Source organism: Triticum aestivum, chromosome 3D (assembly GCF_018294505.1).
Source record: "Triticum aestivum cultivar Chinese Spring chromosome 3D, IWGSC CS RefSeq v2.1, whole genome shotgun sequence".
In the NCBI taxonomy this organism is placed as follows: domain Eukaryota; kingdom Viridiplantae; phylum Streptophyta; class Magnoliopsida; order Poales; family Poaceae; genus Triticum; species Triticum aestivum.
In genome coordinates, this window is record NC_057802.1 from 524,017,979 (window position 1) to 524,042,820 (window position 24,842).

A 24,842-nucleotide genomic window follows, 5' to 3' on the forward strand; every position below is an offset into this window, starting at 1 on the left:
AATTACTAAAACCCACAATTAATCACTATATAAACCAATGCAAGAGCTAATATAGCAATGAGAGATGAAAGGACAAAGTTGGTAACCTTTGTGATCATTTGAATGGATGGGGGCCTGCAAATCTTGACAAATTTTGGGCAAAATTTGTGATGAGCTCGAGAGGAAGAAGGGAAGAACAGAGGAGAGGGAGAGGGGAAAGGGGGAAGAACAGAGTGCGGGTGGACGAAGGGTTTATATAGGACGACCTTTAGTACCGGTTCGTGCCTCGAACCGGTACTAAAGGTGCTGGAGGGGCCCCAGTCTGACAACATCCTGCCACCACTCTCTTTAGTATCGGCTCATGGCACGAACCGGTGCTAAAAGTTCGGCACGAACCGGTACTAATGAGGGACGCCCGCCTAGCCGTTGGAACCGGCACTAATGGTCATATTAGTGCCGGCTCAAATTCAAACCGAGACTAATGAGCTGAACATTTGACCTTTTTTCTACTAGTGGGAGGAAGAAGGGGGCCGCCACCGCCGCCTCGCCACGGCGCCGCGCGGGCAACGCCCGGCCGCGCTAGCCGACGGAAACAATGGGAGGAGGAGTGGAAGGTGGGGGCTAGGCGGCGAGGGGAGGGAGGGCCGCCCCGGTCGCCCTGCTGGGGGGTTGGGGGGGGGGGGGGGTTGGGGTGGGTACGAGGAGTCTGTGTCAGGAAAGATATTCGCGTCCGGTTTCACCAACCGCTCTTTTCACATGTTTTTTTTTTTGAGAAATAAGCGCACACGCTAATTTTTTTTGAGAGAAAAGCGCACACGCTAATGAAGAGACCAGCGCATCCGATATCTGCTACTGGGCTAAGCCCATCTCTACACACTGATTCCGGCCACATTCTTCCTCCGATGTCTTCCTTCCAGCCCTCCCCTTCCGCGGCCGGCGGATGGCCGCCTCGCCGCGTGCCCCGCGGCCTTCCACCGTCTTCCCTGGATCCGGTGCCTCCTCCGGATCGTTCTCTACCACCTCTGCCCCTGCGCTGATGAATTTATCTTCCAGATACAAATCAGAATTAGTGCTGGGCAGTGGGTACCATTTCCTAGATTGCCTCCGTCGTCTCCGATTGCGCTGGCACGGAGCCATGCGGCACGGCACCATTGCCATCTTTGGCTGTGCAGAAACGTTTGCTTGCACTGTGGTTGTCCTCCGGGTCCTAACCTAGTCTTCGTCCAATATGCTTAGGCTAGGGATCCCGTCGGTGCATTCAGGCAAGGGGCTATGCAAGTAGGGAGGCCTTTGGCTTGATGAGGTGATGGCAGGAGCTATGTGGAAGTGCTTCTGAATTTCGGAGGCAAAATGAGGTGAGTAAGTTGGGGGCACAAAATCTGTGCCGGTTCAATTTGACCTCGACCTTCATTTCGTGATACCAATTATGTTTGGCAAATTAGTACAGTATAATATTCTAGAAATGTTCCTCTGTTTTATTTGGATGCTATATTTCTCTTCTTTGTTTGTGTGTTTTACTCTTCGTGGGCGTAGGCGTCTGCCATTGAAGCATGAATTGCTGCTCTAGGAGGCAGGATAAAGGTTCAGACTGGTAGGGTGATATGGTCCTATCAGAGTTGATTAAGTAACTAAATCAATGAAGCCGGTGTTTACCGGATATTTCAAAAAAACAAGAGATGATTAAGTATGTGTGTGCCATGGCTTCCAAGCGTCACCCTGATAATGACATGGTCATACATCGTACATCGTACCATTTGTAATTTCTTACTCTTAGTCTTATTATGAGCCGGCCCCCATAATAAACTAGCATGTAGCTTGTCCTCAATCTAAACTGACATTACGAAAGTGTGCCATTCGTAAACCACCACTGTAGTGGACGGACGGCCGACCGGCTGTCTCATCTGGAGGATTAATATCCCTAAGTCCCTGTAGCCATGAACCACCACCCATCCAAACTCCGAAGCCACCATGAAGCTTCTCCATCCTGTAGGCCTCCTGCTCTCTTGCTCCTGTCTCCTATTATGCGCAGTCGCACCGGTGAGAGCGGACACCTGGCGTGAAGCTGAAGCACTTGTGAGGTGGAAGGCTAGCTTGGCCGGTGCCAATGAGTCCCTTGGGCCATGGTCGATGGCCAACTCCACCAGCCTTTGCGAGTCGACGCACATCACCTGCGACCTGGCCGGGCACATCATAGAGCTCAACCTTGCCTACACAAGTCTGAACGGCACACTTGACAAGTTAGACTTCTCAGCCTTTCCCCACTTGATGAGTCTCACCCTGATCCGGAATGGTCTATTCGGTACGATTCCAGCAGGGATTAGCAACCTGACGAGCTTGGTCACGCTGAGGATCATGCAGAACCCGTACTTAAGGGGGCGCATTCCACACAGCATTGGACAGCTGAAGCAACTTTCTGTACTGCAACTGGAAGAATTGGGGCTCCATAGTACACTACCTGAAGAGATTGGCAACTTGATGAGCTTGATAATGCTCAATATCAATTTGGTTACTTTGCCAGGATCGATCCCACCAACAATTGGGATGCTCATAAAGCTCCGCGAGCTGAGTCTGATAGGCAATAATTTGACAGGGAGCATCCCAATGGAGATAGGAAACATGACAGGACTGCAGAAGATAGACCTTCATGAGAACTATTTGGGAGGGCAGCTGCCAGGTACCACCTCTCATCTGGTCAAACTCCAGTATTTGCATCTGTCAGAAAATCAGTTGGTAGGTCACATCTTCCCCGGGCTTGGGAATAGCAGCCTCTTAGATATAGTCGATATTGCAAACAACAACTTCTCTGGGTTCTTCCCATCATCCATTGGCGTAGGAGGAGCGCTGCGTGTGGCCAGTGCTAGATACAATGGATTTACGGGTATTCACCATCAGACATTTCAAAACTGCACAACCCTACAAGAAGTTGACTTCACGGCAAACAACATTGTCGCAGAGCTGAGTGACTGTTTTAGTGAGCATCCAGGACAGCTTACCACCATGGCTTTCAGTCAAAACCAGCTGCATGGCACGCTTCTCACAGATCGGGGTGAGGATTTCCTTTGTAACCGTACTTATTTAAGCTTCCTAGACCTATCAAACAATGCTTTACATGGAGGTCTCTCCAAGTGTTTCTGGGATTTGCCATATTTGCCATTCATGGATCTGTCCAGCAACTCTTTCAGTGGTGTAGTTCCGTTCTCGAGGACATGTGGAGATGTTCTTACATATCTACTCCTAGCCAATAACCATTTTGGAGGCACCTTTCCACTGGGTCTTAAGACTTGCAAAAAGCTTACTATTCTAGATCTTGGAGGCAATGACTTCTCTGGCACAATACCTTCTTGGGTAAGCATAAGTTTGCCCGAACTCATCTTTCTTAGACTGTCATCAAACATGTTTGACGGCATCATACCCCAGGAGATCTTACAATTTCGCCAGCTCCAGTTATTGGACTTGTCAAAAAACAAGCTCATTGGACCTGTTCCAGACGATTTTAGTAATTTTACTGGCATGACAGAAGAACAGAGAAGGTACCCTGACAGCAAATTTTATCAAGTGCAAATTCATATAGTTTGGAAGAATGTGGATTATGTTTACCATCTGAGGATAGCAGCCATGGTAGCCTTCGACTTATCAGGTAGTAACTCTCTTTCACAAGAAATCCCAAATGGGCTCACGACCCTTCTTGGACTGAGGTACCTGAACTTATCAGGAAATCATCTGTCAGGTTGTATTCCGGAAGACATTGGCAATCTGGTACGGCTCCTTGGACCTCTCACTGAACCAGCTCTCAAGCAATGGTTTGTCAGGGAGGATACCTACAGTCAATCAGCTGCAGACACTTGTAGACCCATCGATATACAGCAATAGTTCTGGGCTATGTGGATTCCCGTTGAAGGACTGTGTAAACTCGACACCGATGCACAACGAAGTGAGCCAGGCTGAAGATAGAGAGGCGTTGTGGTTGTATTGCTTTGTGGCTGCTGGATTCATCTTCGGGTTCTGGCTGTACTGGGGCATCTTCTTGTTCCGCAGCGAGGCCTGGAGATGTGCATTCTATCAGCATGTGGACAACATGTAAGCCAAGGTAACCAAGAAGATGTACAGCTGCATGTTACGCTTCCAGGCAAACGGCTCTGAATGATGAAGTGCGTCACGTGGTTCTGGAGTGATGGTGCATGCCCAATATCGACCAATGTCTGCAATATTTCCCTTCCTTGGTTAGTGCCTGTAAGAGTATTTGCTAGGAGTACTTTGATGTGCATGACGCTATTCAGGTTGTGTGGCGCTGAAACCTACGGTTTTTTTCGGATGAGCTGTGCAACATTTACTTTCTGATTGTGTGGAGTAAAAGTAAATGAGTTATGTTGAACTGTTATCATGATTCTGAATCTGTGCCTTGTTCTTCGGCTAGTAGCAGTAGACTTGCTGTTTAGGACTCTTCTTGTGCAGTCATTTTCTGGAGTTCCTGGATGAATTTTAGGATGATATATCGTTCGTAACTCTCAACAAACGGGTCAATATTAAGCACAGGGTCGTTAATTATGAATTTGGTAAAGAAAACTGAAGCATAATGTGTCAAATTTGCTGGTTTGCTCATCAATTTGACCAACCACAGCGTCGTACACTTGATGCAGGCCGTCTGTTCTCAGCGTTCCTGTAGATCAAACACTTGCTACACCGGTGCGTTCTGAGCTCTGGATCCTGATTACTAGTCCGGGGGAAGCACCGGTGAAGTTATCATCTGGAAGGGCTATGATTGTAATGGCCCGTTGTCCGCGGTGAATTGCCGTGGAGTGAGAGAAGATGAGAAGCAAAAGCGAGACGGAAACTTTCTTCCGTTAATTTTTCTCCGTCTCCAAGCAGCATGTAGAAGCAGATAAGAGCATTTCCAACCCCCCCCCCCCCCCACCCACCCACCACCACCAACATGCCCCCCAGGGCTTTTTTTAGCGTCGGGGCGAAAAATCAGTCCAGTCGTGTCCCCATGTCCTTATTTATCGCCGGTTTGGACCGAAATAACAGTCGGCGAACCCGAGCCGAACCCAGCCACCCGGGGGCACCGGCCGAAGTCAAAAGGCTCGTGGGTCCGCTCTGTCAGTGACAGACAGGCCTTTTCCTGCCGTTCCCTCACTTTTCCTTCCATTTTTCTCATTGCTTCCCCCCTTCTACCCCTCTTCTCCCACCATTCTTCTCCCGCTCCCCGCCATCCGGCCGCCATCCCATCATTGCTGCTGAAGAAGTATTCGGCCCCTCGCGTCTCTGCCGTTGCCGATTCCACCCAGCCAATGCAGAGGAAGTCGAGAGCGCCGATGGCAAAACCACCGGGCATGTCGAACGCCGAGTGGAGGGCGGAGGTTCAACGTCGGGAGGCTGTCACCACCGACCGGCGGAACAGGCTCAACGCCAAGAAGGCCCAGGACGCGTCGGCGGCGGCGGAGCAGACAGAGGCGTCTCGCGCGGGGATGATGAATCCGCCCGGCGGCCACGGCCCTCAAGCTGCGTGGAGCCAACAGAGCGTCGCGTCGCCGGCCAACTTCTCGCCGCCGCCGCCCTGAGGGTACGCACCCTCGCCTGGCTACGGCGACGGCGACACGCATGGTGGATTCAACCCCAACGTCACCTTTCCACATGGCCAGCGCGCCTCACCCTCCGGTCTGAACCCCGACCAGCGCACTCCCTCGCCCACGTTCGCCGACCTCCAGTACCCCCCTAACAACTACTCGCCGCCGAAGCCGACATGGACGAGATCATCACGAGTGGCTCAGTCGTTGTCGCCTCCTACCACGGGTTCCACGCGCAAGACGACATAATGGACACCATCGGCGACATGGACGACGAACTCGATGACGCCGAGGAGGAGGAGGAAGAGGAGGAGGAGATGGAGCCGGCGTTGACAAGGAAAGGGAAAAAGAAGAAGCGGGGTGCCAATGCCAGGACGGGCGAGCCGTGCGTCAAGTGGACGTCCAAAGAAGACGAGTGCCTCACCGAAGCATGGAAGACCGTCAGCATCGACTCGGTCACCGGTGCGAACCAGAACGCTGACACATACTAGATGCGTATCAAGTCGGCGTTCGATGAGCGTAAGCTAGTCGACCCCTACTTCGGCACGATCTACATGCAGCGCGGCGCAAAGGCCATGTCGAACCATTGGGCGATTATCCAGACGGCCTGCAACAAATGGCATGGGATTGTCGAGGAGATCGCGGCTCGCCCGGAAAGCAGCGCCAACGTCGAGGGTCAGGTATGTACAGCCGCCGGCTCTCGCTTCTTTTCGCCGTGTACGTCGCCGACACTTGTTCTTCGGCTGCGCAGATGGTTCGGATGCTCACCATGTATCGCCAGGACAGCAGCGACCAAGAGTTCAAGTTGAGTTCAAGTTCCTCCACGTGCTCACCTGGATCGAGAAGTGCGGGAAGTGGAGGGATGTCCGGCGCACCCTCGCCAAGGCCAAGGAGACGTCGGCGGCAAGAGGAGTGGGGAACCCGTCCGTCTTGTTTTATTTTTCTTAGGTTTTTGTTTCTCCGGCGGCATCGACGAGGTGGTGGCGATGATGGCGTGTTGGAATAAAGTGTCTTCGGTCTCTCCCTACCTCGACGACGTCTGATCAGGCGCCGGCGAAGTGTGATGCCCAGATAATTAAGCTACAGTAACCCTCTACTAATGTTGCCACGTCACCACGATTACTGTTGATAATCTCGTGATGATTCAAAACTCGTTCAAATTCAAATTTAAAATAAAGTCAAACTAGAAAAGTTTTCAAAAGTCAAAACTAAAATGTTCTAAATGTAGCAAGTAATTCATAATGAATATTGGTGGAGAAATCACACTGTTATAAAGTAGTTAGATGCACTATAATAAATAAAATAGTGGTAAAACTATTAATTAAATGCTCGTAAATTAACAAAAAAATACAGACTACTTTCTAAAATGTGCTAAATTGTTTGTGCTAGTGGGATATTTAGTAATACTAATTTAGGGACTATTATTGTATTTTATTTAAACTAAAATCTATTAAAGGTTAAAAGAAAACAGAAAAGACCCTGTGACCTAGATCGGTCCACCCACTTCCCCCACTCCTCCCCCACGTCTCCCTTCCCCCTTCCCGATCCAGATCAGGATCAGGGGAACGACCGCGCCTCGGCGCCCGACGCCGCCGCCGCCCGGACCGCCACCTCGCCGGATGCCATCGCCAGACTGCCTCCCCGCCTCCGACGAATCGTCTCTGTCCTCCTCCTCGACCCCCATTGCCCCGTGCCCTGCAAACCCCCGTGGCCCCCCTCCTTCTCCACTGCCTCCACCCGCACGCGCCTCCCCCTCGCTCCCTTCCTTGTTGATAACCGTGTCGCTCACCGCGCCCATGCCTCGCGTGCTAGACGCGCTCGCGCGCTGCTAGCCGCGCCCGCACGCCGCTGGCCATGCCCGCACGCCGCTGGCCATGCCGATCCGCGCCCCTGCACGCCCCTAGTCGCGCCCACTCACGGAGCGCTCCAGTGCCCCTGCCTCCGCCCTTCGGCTCCCGCTCGCGCCCGCGGATCCCTCCCCCTTTGCTCGCTACTGCCCCTCGCCTCGCAGTGCCGGGCCGCGCCCGCGCGCGCTCACCGCAGCCGCCGCCCTTGCTCCCCGCGCTGAAACCGCCGTTGCTAGCCGCCGCTCGCGTACGCCCGCGCCGCCGGTTCTGTCGCTGGCCGCCGCGGATCCCGCCCGCCTCCGCTCACCCCGCGTGCACCCACCTGCGCCTACGCGAGCCCTGCCACCCCGATGCGTGCTCGCCGCCCCGCCATGGCCGTCCGCGGCCACCTCCAACCGCGTCCGGCCTCGGCAACCGCCGCACCCCGCCTCTGCTTCGCCTGCCGCTGCGGCCTCACCGCGCCGCCTGCATGCCTCCGCCGCCTCCCCTGGCCGGCGTTGTGGGTGCCGGCGGCCGCGCCGATGGCCTCGCCGAGCTAGCGCCCGGGTTCCCCCAATCGGGCACCCGCGAGCCCCTTCGCTCGTAACCGCCACCCGCGCCCCGTTAAGCCCCTCTGGGCCACAGACATGTGGGGCCCAGCCCCTTCAACGTTTGAAAAAAGGATAAAAAAGATTTAAAAATAATTATAATAAAAATAAAAATAAAATTTAACTAATTAATTAATTAAACTTAATTAATTATGTTTAATTAACTACTATTAATTAACTAAACAATAATTGACATGCGGGACCCACATGTCAGCGACCCAGCCAATGCCTCTGTTGACTACAGACGTCATGCTGACGTCGTGTTGATGCATTAATTAATTTTTGAATTAAATTAATTTATTAAATCCTGAAAATTGATTAAATCTTTTAAGATGGGTATAAAATAAACCATAGCTCGGATGGAAAAACTTTATACATGAAAGTTGCTCAGAACGACGAGACGGATCTGGAAACGTAGTCCGTTCGCCCGCCACACATCCCTAGCATAGCGAACACGCAACTTTCCCCCTCCGGTTCATCTGTCAGAAAACGCGAAACACCGGGGATACTTTCCCGGATGTTTCCCCCCTTCGCCGGTATCACCTCCTACTGCGTTAGGGCACACCTGGCACCGTTACTTGTCATGACATGCATCGATATGCATTTGTTTGCATTGTATTCATTGTTTCTTCCCCCTCTTCTCTCCAGTAGACTACAAGACTGACGCCGCTGCTGGTGCCCCGATCGACTACGTTGTTGACGACCACTCCTTGCCAGAGCAACCAGGCAAGCCCCCCCCTTGATCACCAGATATCGCCTATTCCTTTTCTCTACTGCTTGCATTAGAGTAGTGTAGCATGTTAGTGCTTTCGGTTAATCCTATTCTGCTGCATAGCCTGTCATTGTTGCTACAGTTGTTACCCTTACCTGCAATCCTAAATGCTTAGTATAGGATGCTAGTTTTCCATCAGTGGCGCTACCTTCTTATCCATCTGCCATGCTATACTATTGGGCCGTGATCACTCGGGAGGTGATCACGGGTTTATACATACATACATACATACATATTATACAGATTACATGATGTGACTAAAGTCGGGTCGGCTCGTCAGTACCCGCAAATGATTTTGATGTGGGGGCTGAAAGGACAGGTGGCTCCATCCCGGTAGTGGTGGGCCTGGGTTCCGGACGGCCCTCAACTGTTACTTTGTGGCGGAGCGACAGGGCAGGTTGAGACCACCTAGGTGAGAGGTGGGCCTGGCCCTGGTCGGCGTCCGCGGTTACCTTAATTAACACGCTTAACGAGAACTTGGTATTTGATCTGAGTCTGGCCACTAGCCTATACGCACTAACCAACTATGCGGGAACAATTATGGGCACTCGGCGTCGTGGTATTAGCCGAAGCCTTCTTGACGTAGCGACTGAGCGGCGCGCGCCGGATTGGACTAGAACGTCAGCTCTTGTATTAGGGAGGCTAGGTCTGCTTACCGGCCGCGTCGCAACATGCAGGTGTGCAATGGGCGATGGGCCCAGACCCCTGAGTGCATAGGATTTAGACCGGCGTGCTGACCTCTTTGTTGTGCCTAGGTAGGGCCGCGACGTGTTGATCTTCCGAGGCCGGGCATGACCCAGGAAAGTGTGTCTGGCTAGAGGGATCGAGCGTGTTGGATAATGTGGTGCACCCCTGCAGGGAAGTTTATCTATTCGAATAGCCGTGATCCTCGGTAGGATGACCCGGAGTTGTACCTTGACCTTATGACAACTAGAACCGGATACTTAATAAAACACATCCTTCCAAGTGCCAGATATAACCCGGTGATCGCTCTCACACAGGGCGACGAGGGGAGGATCTCCGGGTAGGATTATGCTATGCGATGATACTTGGTGAACTTACCATCTACTCTTCTACATGCTGCAAGATGGAGGCTGCCAGAAGCGTAGTCTTCGACAGGACTAGCTATCCCCCTCTTATTCTGGCATTCTGCAGTTCAGTCCACTGATATTGCCCCTTTACACAGATACCCATGCATATGTAGTGTAGATCCTTACTTGCGAGTACTTTGGATGAGCACTCACGGTTGCTTTGCTCCCCCTTTCCTTTTTTCTCGGTTGTCGCAACAAGATGCTGGAGCCAGGAGCCAGACGCCACCGTCGACGATGACTCCTACTACACTGCGGGTGCCTACTACTACATGCAGGCCGCCGCTGACGACCAGGAGTAGTTTAGGAGGATCCCAGGCAGGAGGCCTGCGCCTCTTTCGATCTGTAACCCAGTTTGTGCTAGCCATCTTATGGCAACTTGTTTACTTATGTCTGTACTCAGATATTGTTGCTTCCGCTGACTCGTCTATGATCGAACACTTGTATTCGAGCCCTCGAGGCCCCTGGCTTGTATTATGATGCTTGTATGACTTATTTATGTTTTTAGAGTTGTGTTGTGATATCTTCCCGTGAGTCCCTGATCTTGATCGTACATGTTTGCGTGCATGATTAGTGTATGATTGAATCGGGGGCGTCACACGAAGGGCCTGCGAGATTTTGTGTCCCCAGATCGGTTGGTTCCTTTCAGATCTTGGCAGTTTGTGTGTCTTTTAAGGAGTACTTTTGGCTGACATTTGGTGTGGCGACCACGACATCTTCTTCTGTGTTGTTCTGTGGCTTAACCCGGTTTCTCCACCCTCTGATCTGGTGGTGGTGGATTGCAAGCTTGTTCTGCTTGGGGTGATGCTCCAGTCGATGTTGCTTCAACGACTTTTAGATCTCGTCTCAAGGGGCGAGTGGCTATTGTGGTCTTCAAAGCCTTGTATGGCGAGGGCATTTGCAGGTGTTGTTTTCCTTTGCTGCTGGTTCAGTGCAATTTTCAATCACCGGCGGGCAGCGTACAATCAGAGGAAGAAGAAGACTAGTATGCTTTTTATTGTAATTTTATTTTTTACTGGTCGTTCTACGTCTAGTTGTCTATCCATTGTACTGGCCTTTGTTTTCCTCGATGATAATCAGATTTAAGATGCCCTTTGGGTGTCTTTATGTTACGCCCACGATGCGGCTATATCTCCCATGTGTCGAGGCACGACTTATAGGCATAACCGCATTGTGGTTTTGTCGCAAGAAGGGTCATCTTCACACAATCCCATGTAATGAACAAGAATGGGATAACGAGAGTTGGCTTACAATCGCCACTTCACACAATACATAAATATAATTCATACATCATCCAAAATCCACACATAGACCGACTACGGTCAAAATCCAATGAAAATAAGATAACCCCAAATGCTAGATCCCCGATCGTCCCAACTGAGCTCCACTACTGATCATCAGGAAAAGAAACAGAGTAACGACCACGTTCCTCGACAAACTCCCACTTGAGCTCGGTTGCGTCATCTGCACTGGCATCGGCGGCACCTGCAACTGTTTTGGTAGAATCTGTGAGTCACGAGGACTCAGCAATCTCACACCCGCGAGATCAAGACTATTTAAGCTTATAGGAAAGGATGGTGTAATGGGGTGGAGCTGCAGCAGGCACTAAGCATATATGGTGGCTAACATACGCAATATGAGAGCGAGAAGAGAAGCAACGCAACGGTCGCGAAGCTAGAAGTGATCAAGAAGTGATCCTGAAACTACTTACGTTCATGCATAAGTCAAACCGTGTTCACTTCCCGGACTCCGCCGAGAAGAGACCATCACGGCTACACACACGGTTGATGTATTTTAATTGGGTCAAGTGACAAGTTATCTACAACCGGACATTAACAAATTTCCATCTGCCTCATAACCGCGGACACGGCTTTCGAAAGATAATACCCTGCAGGGGTGTCCCAACTTAGCCCATTATAAGCTCCACGGTCAACGAAGGATAAACCTTCTCCCAGGAAGACCCGATCAGTCTCGGAATCCCGGTTTACAAGACATTTCGACAATGGTAAAACAAGACCAGCAAAGCCGCCCGAATGTGCCGACAAATCCCGATAGGAGCTGCACATATCTCGTTCTCAGGGCACACCGGATGAACACTACGTACAACTAAAACCAATCCTCGAGTTTCCCTAAGGTGGCGCTGCAAGTGGCTCTAGTTTGGACCAGCACTCAGAGGAACACTGGCCCGGGGGTTTAAATAAAGATGACCCTCGGGCTCGCGAAAACCCAAGGGAAAAGGCTTAGGTGGCAAATGGTAAAACCAAGGTTGGGCCTTGCTGGAGGAGTTTTATTCAAGGCGAACTGTCAAGGGGGTCCCATAAATCACCCAACCACGTAAGGAACGCAAACTCAAGGAACATAATACCGGTATGACGGAAACTAGGGCGGCAAGAGTGGAACAAAACACCAGGCATAAGGCCGAGCCTTCCACCCTTTGCCAAATATATAGATGCATTAATTAAATAAGAGATATTGTGATATCCCAAAATATCCATGTTCCAACATGGAACCAACTTCAACTTCACCTGCAACTAGCAACGCTATAAGAAGGGCTGAGCAAAAGCGGTAACTTAGCCAAACAACGGTTTGCTAGGAAAGGATGGTTAGAGGCTTGACATGGCAATATGGGAGGCATGATATAGCAAGTGGTAGGTAGCGCCGCATGGCAATAGAACGAACAACTAGCAAAGCAAAGATAGAAGTGATTTCGACGGTATGGTCATCTTGCCTGCAAGGTTCTCAGAGTTGTCGAAAGCTTGATCCTCGTAAGCGTACTCAACAGGTTCCTCGTTCACGAACTCGTCTCCCAGCTCTACCCAAAACAAGAACACAAGCACGGAACCACAATCAATCACGGGAAATGCACAAGCAACATGATGCAAAACATGTATGATATGCGAGATGTGGTATGCGATGCATATGCGTGCTCCGGAAGAAAAATAATGAACAAGGCAGTAACTTAGCAAACCAAGCATGCCACCGGAAAGATAAGATGATTTCGGACGAAATCGATATAAAGATCACCGGAAACGGATGCACGGTTTGCAAATGGCAAGCAAAACAAGAATGACTCTATTCTGCGATTAACAGCATGATAGCACTTAGAATGCAACAAGCAACTATGCTACAGAACTCCAACATAGCAACAAAGCATATGGCAGTAATCTACAGGAGATGCTTGACAAAAGATGAACACTGAGCTACGGCTATATCACAACATAACAGGCTCAAACAAGCATGGCAAAAGTGCAAAAGATAACAGGTTCACAGACTTGGTGAAATTACTGGACATGGCAGAAACAGCATCAGGTAGCAATGTTCAGAGCAAGCAATCCACATGCTGCAAGAACTTAACATAGCAAAATAAGGCATGACATGAATCTACTAAATGCATAGAACAAAAGTCCCTTACTGACCATGATCCAAAAAGGACAAGAAGATATGATGGCAACCATGTAAACATAGCAAGTTTCGTTAACAGGTTTCAGACAGCAGAAAACAGAGCATGGCAGAAACAGAATTATGAAGGCATCTTGGTGAGCTTGATGCACTCACCACAAAGCAATGCATGACAAAACAAGCATACCTACAACAAGATGGCATGTTTATGAAGCTATCCATGGCAAGAGAAAGTTCATAGCATGTATGAAACAACTACAACAAGCTTGGCAAAATTGAATAACACGTAAACAATCTGCCAGCAATATTTTATAGCAAAAGTAGAGCAAGATTGAGTCATGCTATGGCACTCCATAATTGCAAACAGGGGCATGGATGGACAGAGCACAACTATATCTACAAAACATCCTTAGTGAACATAACCAAAATGAGCATGGATCTCACTGTAGCCACATGGATACATAGCAACAAAATAACAGCAGTCACAGACTTGGAAGTCTCTGAAAACAGAAACATCACGAAGCCTAGTTTGCATGCTTGTGCTAGTCACCACAGAGATCATAAAAATACATGGCATACACCTCTATAAAGATGGCATGGCATACATCAAAACACATGTAGAGCTCATGCCCATAGGATACACACATCAATAGCAACGAAAATAACAAATCACCAAGATCTGATAAGTAACAACAGTTAACAGCATATAGCACTCTTGCAACAGAGATTTGGGCATCAAGATGGACTCAAATGAAAATGACGCAATGGAACGAAATGAAGAGCATCTCGAGGCGAACATTTTGATATATTACACGTGCGAAACGGAGCTATATGCAAAGAGTTATGATGCAATGAACAGGAGCATGTATTGTAAAAATCTCGAGACTTGGAGGATTTCGGGAGGGAGAAGAAAGTCAACCACGAGCACTGGATCTGGATTGGGATCGGCTCGGGGCAGCGGAGCTCGCCGGAGTTGCTGCCAGGGTTGGAGAGGAGACCGGAGGACGGGGTGGAGCTCGGGGTCGGGGGAGGAGACACAGTGGCGGGGGAGCACGGCGGTCGCGGGCGGCGGCGGTGGTCGGGGTCCGGCGAGGCCCCGGCGAAGGCGGCGACGGGCGGCCGGCGGAGGGCGCGGAAGGAGGCGGCGGGGTCGGCTATGCCGGCGGGAGGAGGCGGCGCGGGGCGCGGGCCGCACGGGATCCGGTGCGGGAGAGGGATGGGCTCGGGGGGCCCGATCCGGGTTCTCTGGGCCGCGGCGGCGGGGACGGCGGCGATGACACGTGGCGGGCGGTGGTTGGCTGCGGGCGGCGGCGCGATTCGTCCGGCGCCGGGCGGACGTGTCCGGCGCGCGGAGGGAGAGGGCTAGGGTTTTATCTGCGCGAGGATTTCGAGAGAGACACATATTTATAGGTAGATGGAGTTAGGAGGCTCCAAATGGAGTGCAGTTTTCGCCCACACGATCGTGATCGAACGACCTAGAGCATGGAAGAGCCTTAGAGGGGTTTTGGGCTGTTTGGAGGGGTTTTTTGCTGCAACACACAAACGGAATTTGCGGTTACCCGGTTAACCGTTGGAGCACCAAACGACCTCCAAATGGAACGAAACTTGACAGGTGGTCTTCCGGTGATGTATCAAGGCCACTTGGCAAACCTCGGTCCATTCTGAGAACGTTTAACACCCGCTCACGAAAGGAAAACAAGAGGGGTGCACCGGAGGAGGTGGGAGTGCCGGATAGCAAAACGGACAACGGGGAAAATGCTCGGATGCAAGAGACGAACACGTATGCAAATGAGATGCACATGATGACATGATATGAGATGCATGACATGAACAAAATGCAAAACGAAAGACAAAACCCAACCACGGAGGGAATATCATAACACATAGCCGAAAATGGCAAGAGTTGGAGTTACAAATATGGAAAGTTACATCCGGGGTGTTACACTTTATTAAAAAAAGAGACGTACAAGCCGGACATGCCTGCCCCGGGGACGGCGGATGGGCGCCTTGACGGCAAAAAAAGAGGCAAGACGGCGAAGGACACCGCACCGGCTGCAATCGTCGATCGAGCAGTGCATCGCCGACGCCAAAAACAACGCCGCCAAGAGGGAGGAGAAATCCGACACGCGGTGGTCGGCGTTGATGACGAAGCAGGATGTGAAGCTCGATCTACTTCGGACCAACGTCGCCGCGAAGAAGAGGAACACCGACCTGACGTTCTTGATAGGGGCGGACATGTCAAAGATGGACGAGCTGGTCAAGGCGTGGTACCTGGCTGAGCGCGGCCTCATCTTGAACTAGATGCCTTTGAAGACCGCGCCTACGCCCAGGCTGACCCCAACGCCGCCGTCCAACCTGAGTGATGATGCGATGACGCCCAGCACAACAGCCACGCCGACGCCGACCAGCCCGAGCACAGAAACCACGGTGACGCCGAGCACGCCTACGCTGGCCAGTCCCACGTCGGAGGAGCCCGTCGTTTGGCGCATTCCTTTGTCTACGCGTCCTTCCCTTTGAACGCCGAACTTTCGAGTATGTTTGATCGCTGAACTGTGACATGGTGATCGCCGAACTTTGTGGCAGATCGCCGTTGATCACCGAACTTGTGGCGTTTTTTTGGCAGCCGGGAAAGACAAGTTTGAATTTATGTGCGTCTTGGGGCCGAAACCTGGGGGTGCGGCTGGGAACTGGATCACCCCCAGGGTGAAAAACCGCCGGCGCATGGGCCAAACCACAATCGCCGGGTGCACTGGGGGGGCGAACGAGTGGAGATGCTCCAACCCGAACTCACCCACTGCCTGACTGGGCCCATTTACAGACTACCAAAATTTGCAGGCTCTGCGTCTCTCATCTTCAGATAACATCTGTGTCAGATTCAGTTTCCTCTGTTTCTGAATGAGTATCATCCATATGCAACAGGGTTATTACAGTGATTTAATGTGATGATGAGAAAAAAACAGGCATTATAGGAGGAGGCATTTGCAAAATGCTCGAAAAATACCATGACAATTTGCCGGGCCTGAACAGAATGCTGGAAGATAAGCCTCTCAGCAGGTTGCAGAACGTGATCGGATGTTTCCATTTCAACAGATTTATGTTTGGATTTGGTACGTCGACAAGGTTAGTGATCCTAGTTTAAGTACTTTGAAAAATGGCTGACACGTCGTCGACAACATATCATGAACAAGCTAAAATTGCATACACATCAATTTGTGCTTCTGCTGATCTTGTTCCCCAATAATCAGTTAGTAGTGGCCATCTACTTCATTATATTTCATGTACCCTGACCATTAGGAGAATTTTGTAGTATTGTAAAATAAATAGTGGCAGTACTCTCAGTGTTTCTCAAACATATCACTTGGTTTCGGTAGTGACAGCACCCACAGGCCCACATTGTTATTGTGTTTCCCCTTTGGATTGGCTGACTGGAGTAGACTCTCTAGAGAAATATATGGACAATGATAAAGTTTTCTTAGTACAATAGTGAATAAAATCTGCCATAGATAGCATCCATTTACAAGTTGATTCTGTTTTGCTACCATGATATAGTGCTTATTCATGTCAAGCCTGCACAACTTGTATTCCCGTTTTGATAAAAAGAAAAAACCGGATAATCCCTATTGTAAGTAATTTTGGTGCCAATCAAGGATTTCGAAACTAAAACAATTGAACTCATTGCGGAAGTGTACTACCAGTAGTAAGAATGTCCTAAACCAAGTAGGTATGCCGCAGGCCTCGTCCGTTGGAACAATGCGAAAGGGGTGGCCTAGTATTGCAAGTGAAATCAGGTGGAATTTCGTCTCGCAACCCTCCTAGCCTCTCGCGACCCTCTCTCGCCGCCACCCGCGAGGCGGCCGGGGAGGCTTCTCGATCTACGCCGCCAGCCTCCTCCTCCCTCGCCGCTGCCAGGGGGCACGTCCGGGCAAAACTAGACCGGCGGCGGCGGCGGGGGGGGGGGGGGGGGCTAGGTCTTCCCCATGCACAACAGGGTGGAGCGGGCCACTCTCGTCGAGTTAGGCCAACTCCAACGCACGATCCCCGAACGTCCATTTTGTCCGGATTTCGTCCGTTTGAGGGTGGGAACGAGGCCGTGTCTGTCCGGATTTGGGTTTGCGTTGGCCGGGCACCCAACGCGCGGCCGCATCTTCAGCCGCATATTGTCCCCGTGCATGCAAACATGGGAAACCATGGATTTAAGCCGCGGCCGCGTTTCCCCCTAGTTCATGCCGACCGACAACATAGACGGCGGCCTACAGTCTCGATGCCGGCAACAAAGCCAGCGGCCGGTACAGGAGCCATCCTTCAAAAAGGACATGTTTCACGCCGGCAACAAAGCCAGCGGCCGGCACACGAGCCAGCCTCCAAAATGGATAAGTTTTGTCGCCGGCAACAAAGCCAGCGGCTAGCACACCAGCCAACCTTCAAAAAGGACCGCCATCGCGGCCGAGGTCTCACCTAGTTGAGGCCGTCGCGGGCGAACATCTCCTTTTGCCGATTTGTGAACCAAGCCTTCCTCTTCGGTGACATGTTGTTCTTGTCGACGCTCATCAACGCTAGTGCTACCTCCTTGGCTTTTGTGTCGGCATTGGTGGCCTCGATCTCTAGCTTCTTGAGTGTAGCGGCCTCCTCGATATCGAGATTCCTCTTCTTCACGGCCTCCTCCATGTCAAGCTTCTTTGTTTGAAGATCTAGGTATATCTTCATTTGCTCCTCCTCTCCTCTCGCACTTCCTTTTGGCACATCATGTCGTCCAAAGTTCCTTGCAAGGCTGTAGAAAACGCATCGCGCTTCTCGTCGGCCTTCGAGCTTGTCTTGCCCCTCGGCCTCTTGAGCACGTCTCCCTCATCAGCCACGACCGCCTTCTCTCCTCTCTTCTTCTTAAGAGCATTGTATTGGTCCTTGAACTTGGGGCAATTTTTGATGATCACCCAACAATGCGTGAGAGTGAATGGCTTGTCTTTGTGTCGGGCCTTGAAGGCTTCCAAAGATTGGAATGCCTACAAAATCAAATCAAACATGCGGCCACAATTGTAACACGAAAGGGCGTACAATGCATGAAACTTAAATGGCATGACAACATGAATGGACGCATGATGAAAAACGAGAGGTTCATACCAAGTCACCAAGGCCTAGGCCGCTCACGGGACGGGCTTTGACGCTCTCAAGCGCCGCACAATATTTTTTGCACTCTTGTTGGATGAATCCCCACCTTCTTTGGATTGAATTGATGTCGCGGGTGCTTGTGAATTGGTAGGGGGTAAACTTTCTTCGATCATGAAAGTTCTTGTGAACTCTTGTCCAAAAGATGGCTCCTTTTTGCCGGGCACCTTTGATTGGATCTTGGCCGATTTCCTTCCAACTCTCACAAATCAAAGTGTCCTCGGCTTGGCTATATGATCCCGTGTGAATGCTTTGCCTCCTCTTTTGTGCTCGGCCTTTTGAGTGAGCTCGTCGATGAAACAGAATGGCTCCGCAGAATGTCAACATCTTCTTCTTCATCTTTACAATACAAGTCATCATCTTCATGCCACGAGTTGCCATGGTCGTCCTCATCACCATCATCATGGCCGGCGAACTAAGTGTCATCATAGGAACCACGGTCGTCCTGGCTTTGGGTCGCGTCGGGATCAAAAGCTTGCTCTTGGCCGTTGACATGGAAAATCTCACCACGACCCTCGAAGATGACATTCTGCATGAACGAGGCGTAGTAAGGGTCGTCAACCGTCGTCGTCTGCGTCAGCGGTGCCATTTCATCGAATAGTTTGCGGGCGCCGGCCATGTGAGCTGAAGCGAACGACAGGGGCTGCTTCCTTTGCGTGTCGTCTTCACAATGGCCAGCGCCACTGTACCCCGGCGTGATGTTGAGGTCGATGACGCCCGCAGGTGGGGTCGGATCGACCACGACGCAGTCCGGCGATGTACGGAATCGCGTCTGCCCATGGTCGTGTGGCGGCGGAGCACGAACATCTGACATCTTGTGCGTCACGGACGAGCTTGGGGAACGATACTGCAGCGGACGATGGGCCGAGGAGCCTGTGCTGGCCACGGTCATGGCAGCGGCCAAGAGATTGGCCTGCATGGGGCGGCCCATACCCAACATGAGGAGGGTGTGCGCCTTGGAGACGATGGACTCTTTGTCATTGAGGTCGGCCTGGTGTTGCAACGAACGCCACAGGGAACACTCGGCAGCGTACTCGGCGATGGCCTTCTTCTTTGTCGCGATAGTTTGCCGGTTCCTCCTCTTGGCCAATTCGACATCGAGTTTCGCGGCCTCTGCCGGCATGAGCTCCGATCGAGGCTTCTTCACAGGCTTCTTTTTCTTCGCCATGGGGCGGGCGACCGATGGTGGGTCGCCGGGATTTGCCTCGTCGACCATGGCAGATGGAGGGAGGGGGAAGGCCAGGGGCGCGAGAGAGTCGAGGGCGGGCGCGGGAGGGTTTTGGAGGAAAGGAAGGGAAAGTGGCCGCCTGTGCCACCGACGGGCGGGCCAGGGGAGGACAAGGACGCGCATCCCGGCCGTCCGCATGCTATCCGTTCGGCCGCAAACTCGACTCAAACTTGGGCCGGGAATGGGTCGAAAGCGGACAGAAAACAAACAACGGTCCATTTGCATCCGCGCGTTGGAAGGCCTACTTTGTCCGTTTACCCCCAAACGGACGTGGGCGGACCATTTGGGGTCGTGCGTTGGAGTTGGCCTTAGAGCAGAGCACATATGCGTTGCAGCGTGAAGGGCTGTGTGGTGGGAGTGGTGTGCCTTGAGGTGGCGGCCAGATCTAGCCGGCAGGCGGTGCGGGCCGGAGGTTACTGCTCCCCTTCCAGTGGTAGTGGCTGAGGGCGGTGGTGGAGCTCTGCCTCGTTCGCGTGGCGCGATGGCGGCTGCTAGATCGGATCTGCTACAGCCGCTCAACCTCCGGTTCAGCTATGGATCACGGTGGCACTCCTTGTCTTGATCTGCATTACGCGGGCGCCCGGGGCAGTGACCCTCGGCTTTGTTGTGGTGGTCATCTCCTCCGTCGGAGGTGGTCGGCCTGAGGCTGGGTGGTCGGATCTCGAGATCCGTCATCTAGTCCAGGCTGCGATTCGGGGAGAGAGTTGCCGGTGAAAGCCGAGCCGACGGCGGGCGACGACGGCGTTCTGCGTCGTTACCATGATGAAGGCATCGTCGTGTAACTACTGTTGACCCACTCATGTGTGCTACTCCTTGGGAAACCCTAGGATATGGTCTTTCCAGATCTGATGACGGCGGCACTGCGGTGTTTTTTATCTCTTGGGAGCATCGTTTGTGGAGCAACGCTAGAAGACAATGGCAGAAGGTGGAGCGTCTTCATCTTGCGCGGAGCTTTGGTGGAGATGTCAAGTCATGCCTGGCCGACAGGTGCCACGCTGTGTCATGCGTGTTCGGCAGGTGTTACGCATGACAGATCTTTCAGCGACTTCAAGCTGTGTCGGCTGGTGGTACTTGGCAGCATGGTGTTGCCGTGTACCGGCGGCGACCGTGACGTGCTCAGCAGTTTGTGCGCAGGGAGGTGGTGCCTTGGGGGCGATGGTGGCGTCGACGGAGGACCGGACTGGCAAGGATGATGCGAATCTCTTTCCTGAAGATGGGTTAGCGGTTCGATGATGATGGCGGCTTCTAAAACATGTGCATGTGATGTACACTTTAGGTTTGCTGCACCGGCTGTAGGTTCTGATATGTTATATATGTGGATGAATAGGCGACGACACCGGTTTTAGATATGAGGAATGAGAGCACTCCATAAAATCGAGTTTGTAAGTGTGAGTGATGGTTCTAGTGTCTTGATGTATGTTCCTGTCAGACCTTTGTTGAATAAGTAATAAAGATGATTTTATGCATTGATTGATGCAGAGGCCGGGGGGTTTAACCTCTTTCTAAAAAATAATGGTATTGCAAGGAAGCTTATGAATTGTGGAGGTAAAAGGGGACACGAAATCATTACCGGTTTCTTTGACCAAAAGCAAAATCATTTTGTGATACTAATTGTTTTCGCATGTATATATTCTAAAAGTTTTTTATTTGGCTAATTTTTTATGCTTTCTTCCATGGGCTTAGATGTCTGCCATTACAAAATCGTGAATGTGGGATTTGTAGCTTATTGTCATTAGCATATTAGATATCGACTAATATCAGAGTTGAAACTTGAAAGGTACACATGAATGTATCTTGCCATTTGTAATCTCTAAAAATATATAAAGTGAAAGTACTCGCAGTACTTCTCAACATATCAGTTGGTTTTGGTAATTATAGTGCCCAAAGTCTTCAGCTTCTAAATCATGGATTTCAGGTTGGTAGCTTATTGTCTTAGCGTATTAGATATTCCCTCTGTTTCAAAATATAGTGTCTATAATTTTTTTCACATGGTATGCAATACCAAACTAACACCGTTAGATTCGCCATGAAATATATTTTCATATGGTATATCTTTGGCATTGTAGACATATATAATTTTGTATATAAACTTGGTGAAAGCATGTGAAGCTTCCTCAAAGCATTGTATATCTTTGGCAGAGTTTTTTTTGGCGGGAAATGCATATTAGATGTCAACCAATATGTTGGGGTGATAGTGATACGTTCCACTATGCTAGTTGAAAATTTATTTATAATTTCGATTATATGCGTGCCGTGACTTCCAAGCCACGCTGAGAATGACACATGCATACATCATACAACTTGTAATTTCCTATTCTCATGGGGGCTATAAAATACTACTCCCTCCGTCCCATAATGTAAGACGTTTTTTAACACTACACTAATGTCGAAAAACATCTTACATTATGGGACGGAGGAGCAAATAGCATAAAACTACTAGTTTACAGGCTAGGGTTCCAAAAAACTACCACTTTTTAATTTTTCTCAGAAAGCTACCGAACGCGCGGTCCGCTGTTTCAAAAAACCCAAACCCGCGGTGACTAGCGATTTAACCCGTTTCCTGACGGACCAGGCCCATCTGTCAGCCCATGTGGCCACGCGCGCTCACGGCGCGGCCGTTAACGGCCGTTAGCCGACCGGCCCGGTCGGAACTGGGGTAAATATACCCGCTCGGTCGGTCGGGCGCACTCGCTCGCACACTCTCTCGTGCTCGCTCGCTCACTCCCCTGCTCTCACTCCCCTGCTCCAGTACGAGCTCGCCACCGCTCGCCGTCTTCGAGGCCGGTGGCCGTCGACCTCCTTGCCGCAATGCCTTCCTGGAACGACGAGGAAACCAGCTCGGAGGAGGAGTGCGAGGTTGTCAGCATGGACATGGGACTTATGGTAAGTTCTTTGCCACCTAGGGTTAGGGTTAGGGTTAGGTGCTAGTAGCCCTAGGCTACAGCCATGGATGTTGCTGAGTGTAGTGTTGTTGTTGTGTGTGTGATACTGTTCTTGATTAGTGAGGGTGGGGTTTGATTGTAGGATTGAGGTAACCTAGGGTTCATCTCTGTACAGTGTTAGGGTTCATGTTGATTTGGAGATTTTTTAGTGATTAGGTTTAAAGAACAGTGCTTGTTGATTCTGGTATTGAGTGGAGATTGAAACCAGTGTTTGTTGGTTATTATGGTTACAGGAGGAACCAGACACCACTGTGGAGCCCCTTTTCTGTGGCCAACTTGAGCTTGCTCATCCCAAGTGCATTCTGCACCAACTGAGGCCTATTAAGCGTGTTGCTTTTGAAGGGCCTGTAACAGGAAGGCGTTTCTATGGCTGCCCAGTCCAGGTTAGATGCCCATTAAGTTTTCTGTTATGGATGTTCAGTGATGTTTGATATGATGCAGCATTTTGTTTGATATGACAGTCACATATGTATTTTTGTCACTTTGGTAACTTAATCATGGCATTGTAATAACTTATCATATCTCATTTATGTTATTCATAGTTAGAAAATCTCAAGTTTATCAAGTAGGTTGTAGAGTGGGGCCATAGTCTTATCACATTTACAAATGCAGGAAAATGGTGTGAATTGTGGTGTTGTAGAGTGGGTTGATGGGCCTTGGCCAACTTTTCTTCAGAGATGTTTGTGCAAACTATGGGAGATGTTCCATGAGCAGAACTTTGGAAGGGTACAGGACAAGCAGAAGTTTGAGAAGGAATTGTCCAGGCTTAAGAGTGAACATGAAAGGGAGTTGGCCAAGCTTAGGACTGAAAATGACAAGCTTTGCATTGAGTACACCAAGCTTGTTGATGATGTATCCAAGATGTTTGATTGGCAGGATGGTAGGGTGGACAAGAAGGTGTACCAGAAACAAGTGGAGGAGGAAGAACTTGAGAAGAAGAAGAAGGAGCTAGAGGAGAAAGCTATGTTGGAGGTGCAGATGGAAAAGCTCAAACTTGCAAAAGAGCAGAGGTGCATTTTGCAGAGCCAAGCTGATATCATCAAGAACACCAAGAAGGCTATGAAGGCTGTTGAAGTTGACAGAGATGTTCTTAAGAAGGAGAAGGCAAAGCTTGAGCTTGTTGTTGCTGAGCTGCTGAAAGAAGGGTAAGGCAGCAAGGAGAAGTTAGAGCAAATCAAGGCCATCCTTGAGTCTTGAACTTGTTGTGATATGTTGGTGAAGTAAGTACATCCAAAGGCCTTTATATAAGGATGTGGCCTGGCATGACTGCAAGTGATTATGGGTGTACATTTTGGGGGAATGTGAAGTTTAACCTAGTGCAAGAACCTTATTTCCTATGTTGTTAAGTTGTAATGGATCACCTATGGTATTAAGTGTTGTAATGGATCTCCTATGCTATTAAGTAGTGGAAATGGATCTCTTATGCTACTAAGTTGTGGAAATGTAGAATGTATTAGTGTTCAACTTGATCTTATATCTTTTATATGTTATTTGTTAGCCTACTAATATTATTTCTGTGGGTAATTGGGCTTAGTGGCCCACTAGTCTTTGACCAAATGCAACCCTAGGCCTACTAAACCCAACCCCATCCATCTGTCAATATAAACCCCTCCCCACCCCCACCCTTTCCCAGTTACTCCACCAGCCGCCACCCAAAAGAAAACCACAGATGGATCCTGACATGGGAGATGTCACAGAGGAAGAGGGGGAGGCTGTGGAGGTTAGGACAGCAGCAGCAGCACAGAGGAGGAGGAGGAGGCGCAGGCAGAGGGCACTAGAGGCGGCCCAGGATGAGCAGCAAGAGGAGTTCAACCGCCGACTCTCCGACAAGGTACTAGAGAAGTGCAATGATGAAGAACTAGAGCTGGTTTTCACTGGCGGCAGGGGAAGGTCATTCATGGAGATCATTAGGTGGGCAAGGATGAGGGCAGTCATGGCTCCTCATCCAGCAACTAGGGCCAAGTGGGTCCGTTTCTTTGAGCGCTATGACTGATATGTCAATCTCATCTCATCCATCTATATACCTATCTATCTATCTTGCTATCTATCTTTCTAGCTATCTGTAAGTCAATTTGAGAGAGAGTTTTGGTAGTATTTGTGAGATTTGGATGTAATCTATGAAACTATCTTTCTATCTATGTAACATTTGGATGTTTCTGAATAAATGTATGCATTTGGTCAGTTATGTATATCTCAGTATCTTATAATGCACTTGGTCAGCAGCACCATCAATTTATCAAGTGTTGAATCCACATATAGATAAAAGTTGCAGATGA

General features: G+C 50.3%; 1 pseudogene; it reads left to right on the forward strand.

The window, feature by feature from the left end:
• The first annotated feature begins 847 nt into the window (after positions 1-847).
• On the forward strand, positions 848-4,262 carry LOC123080190 (LRR receptor-like serine/threonine-protein kinase FLS2; annotated as a pseudogene).
• The last annotated feature ends 20,580 nt before the right edge of the window (positions 4,263-24,842 follow it).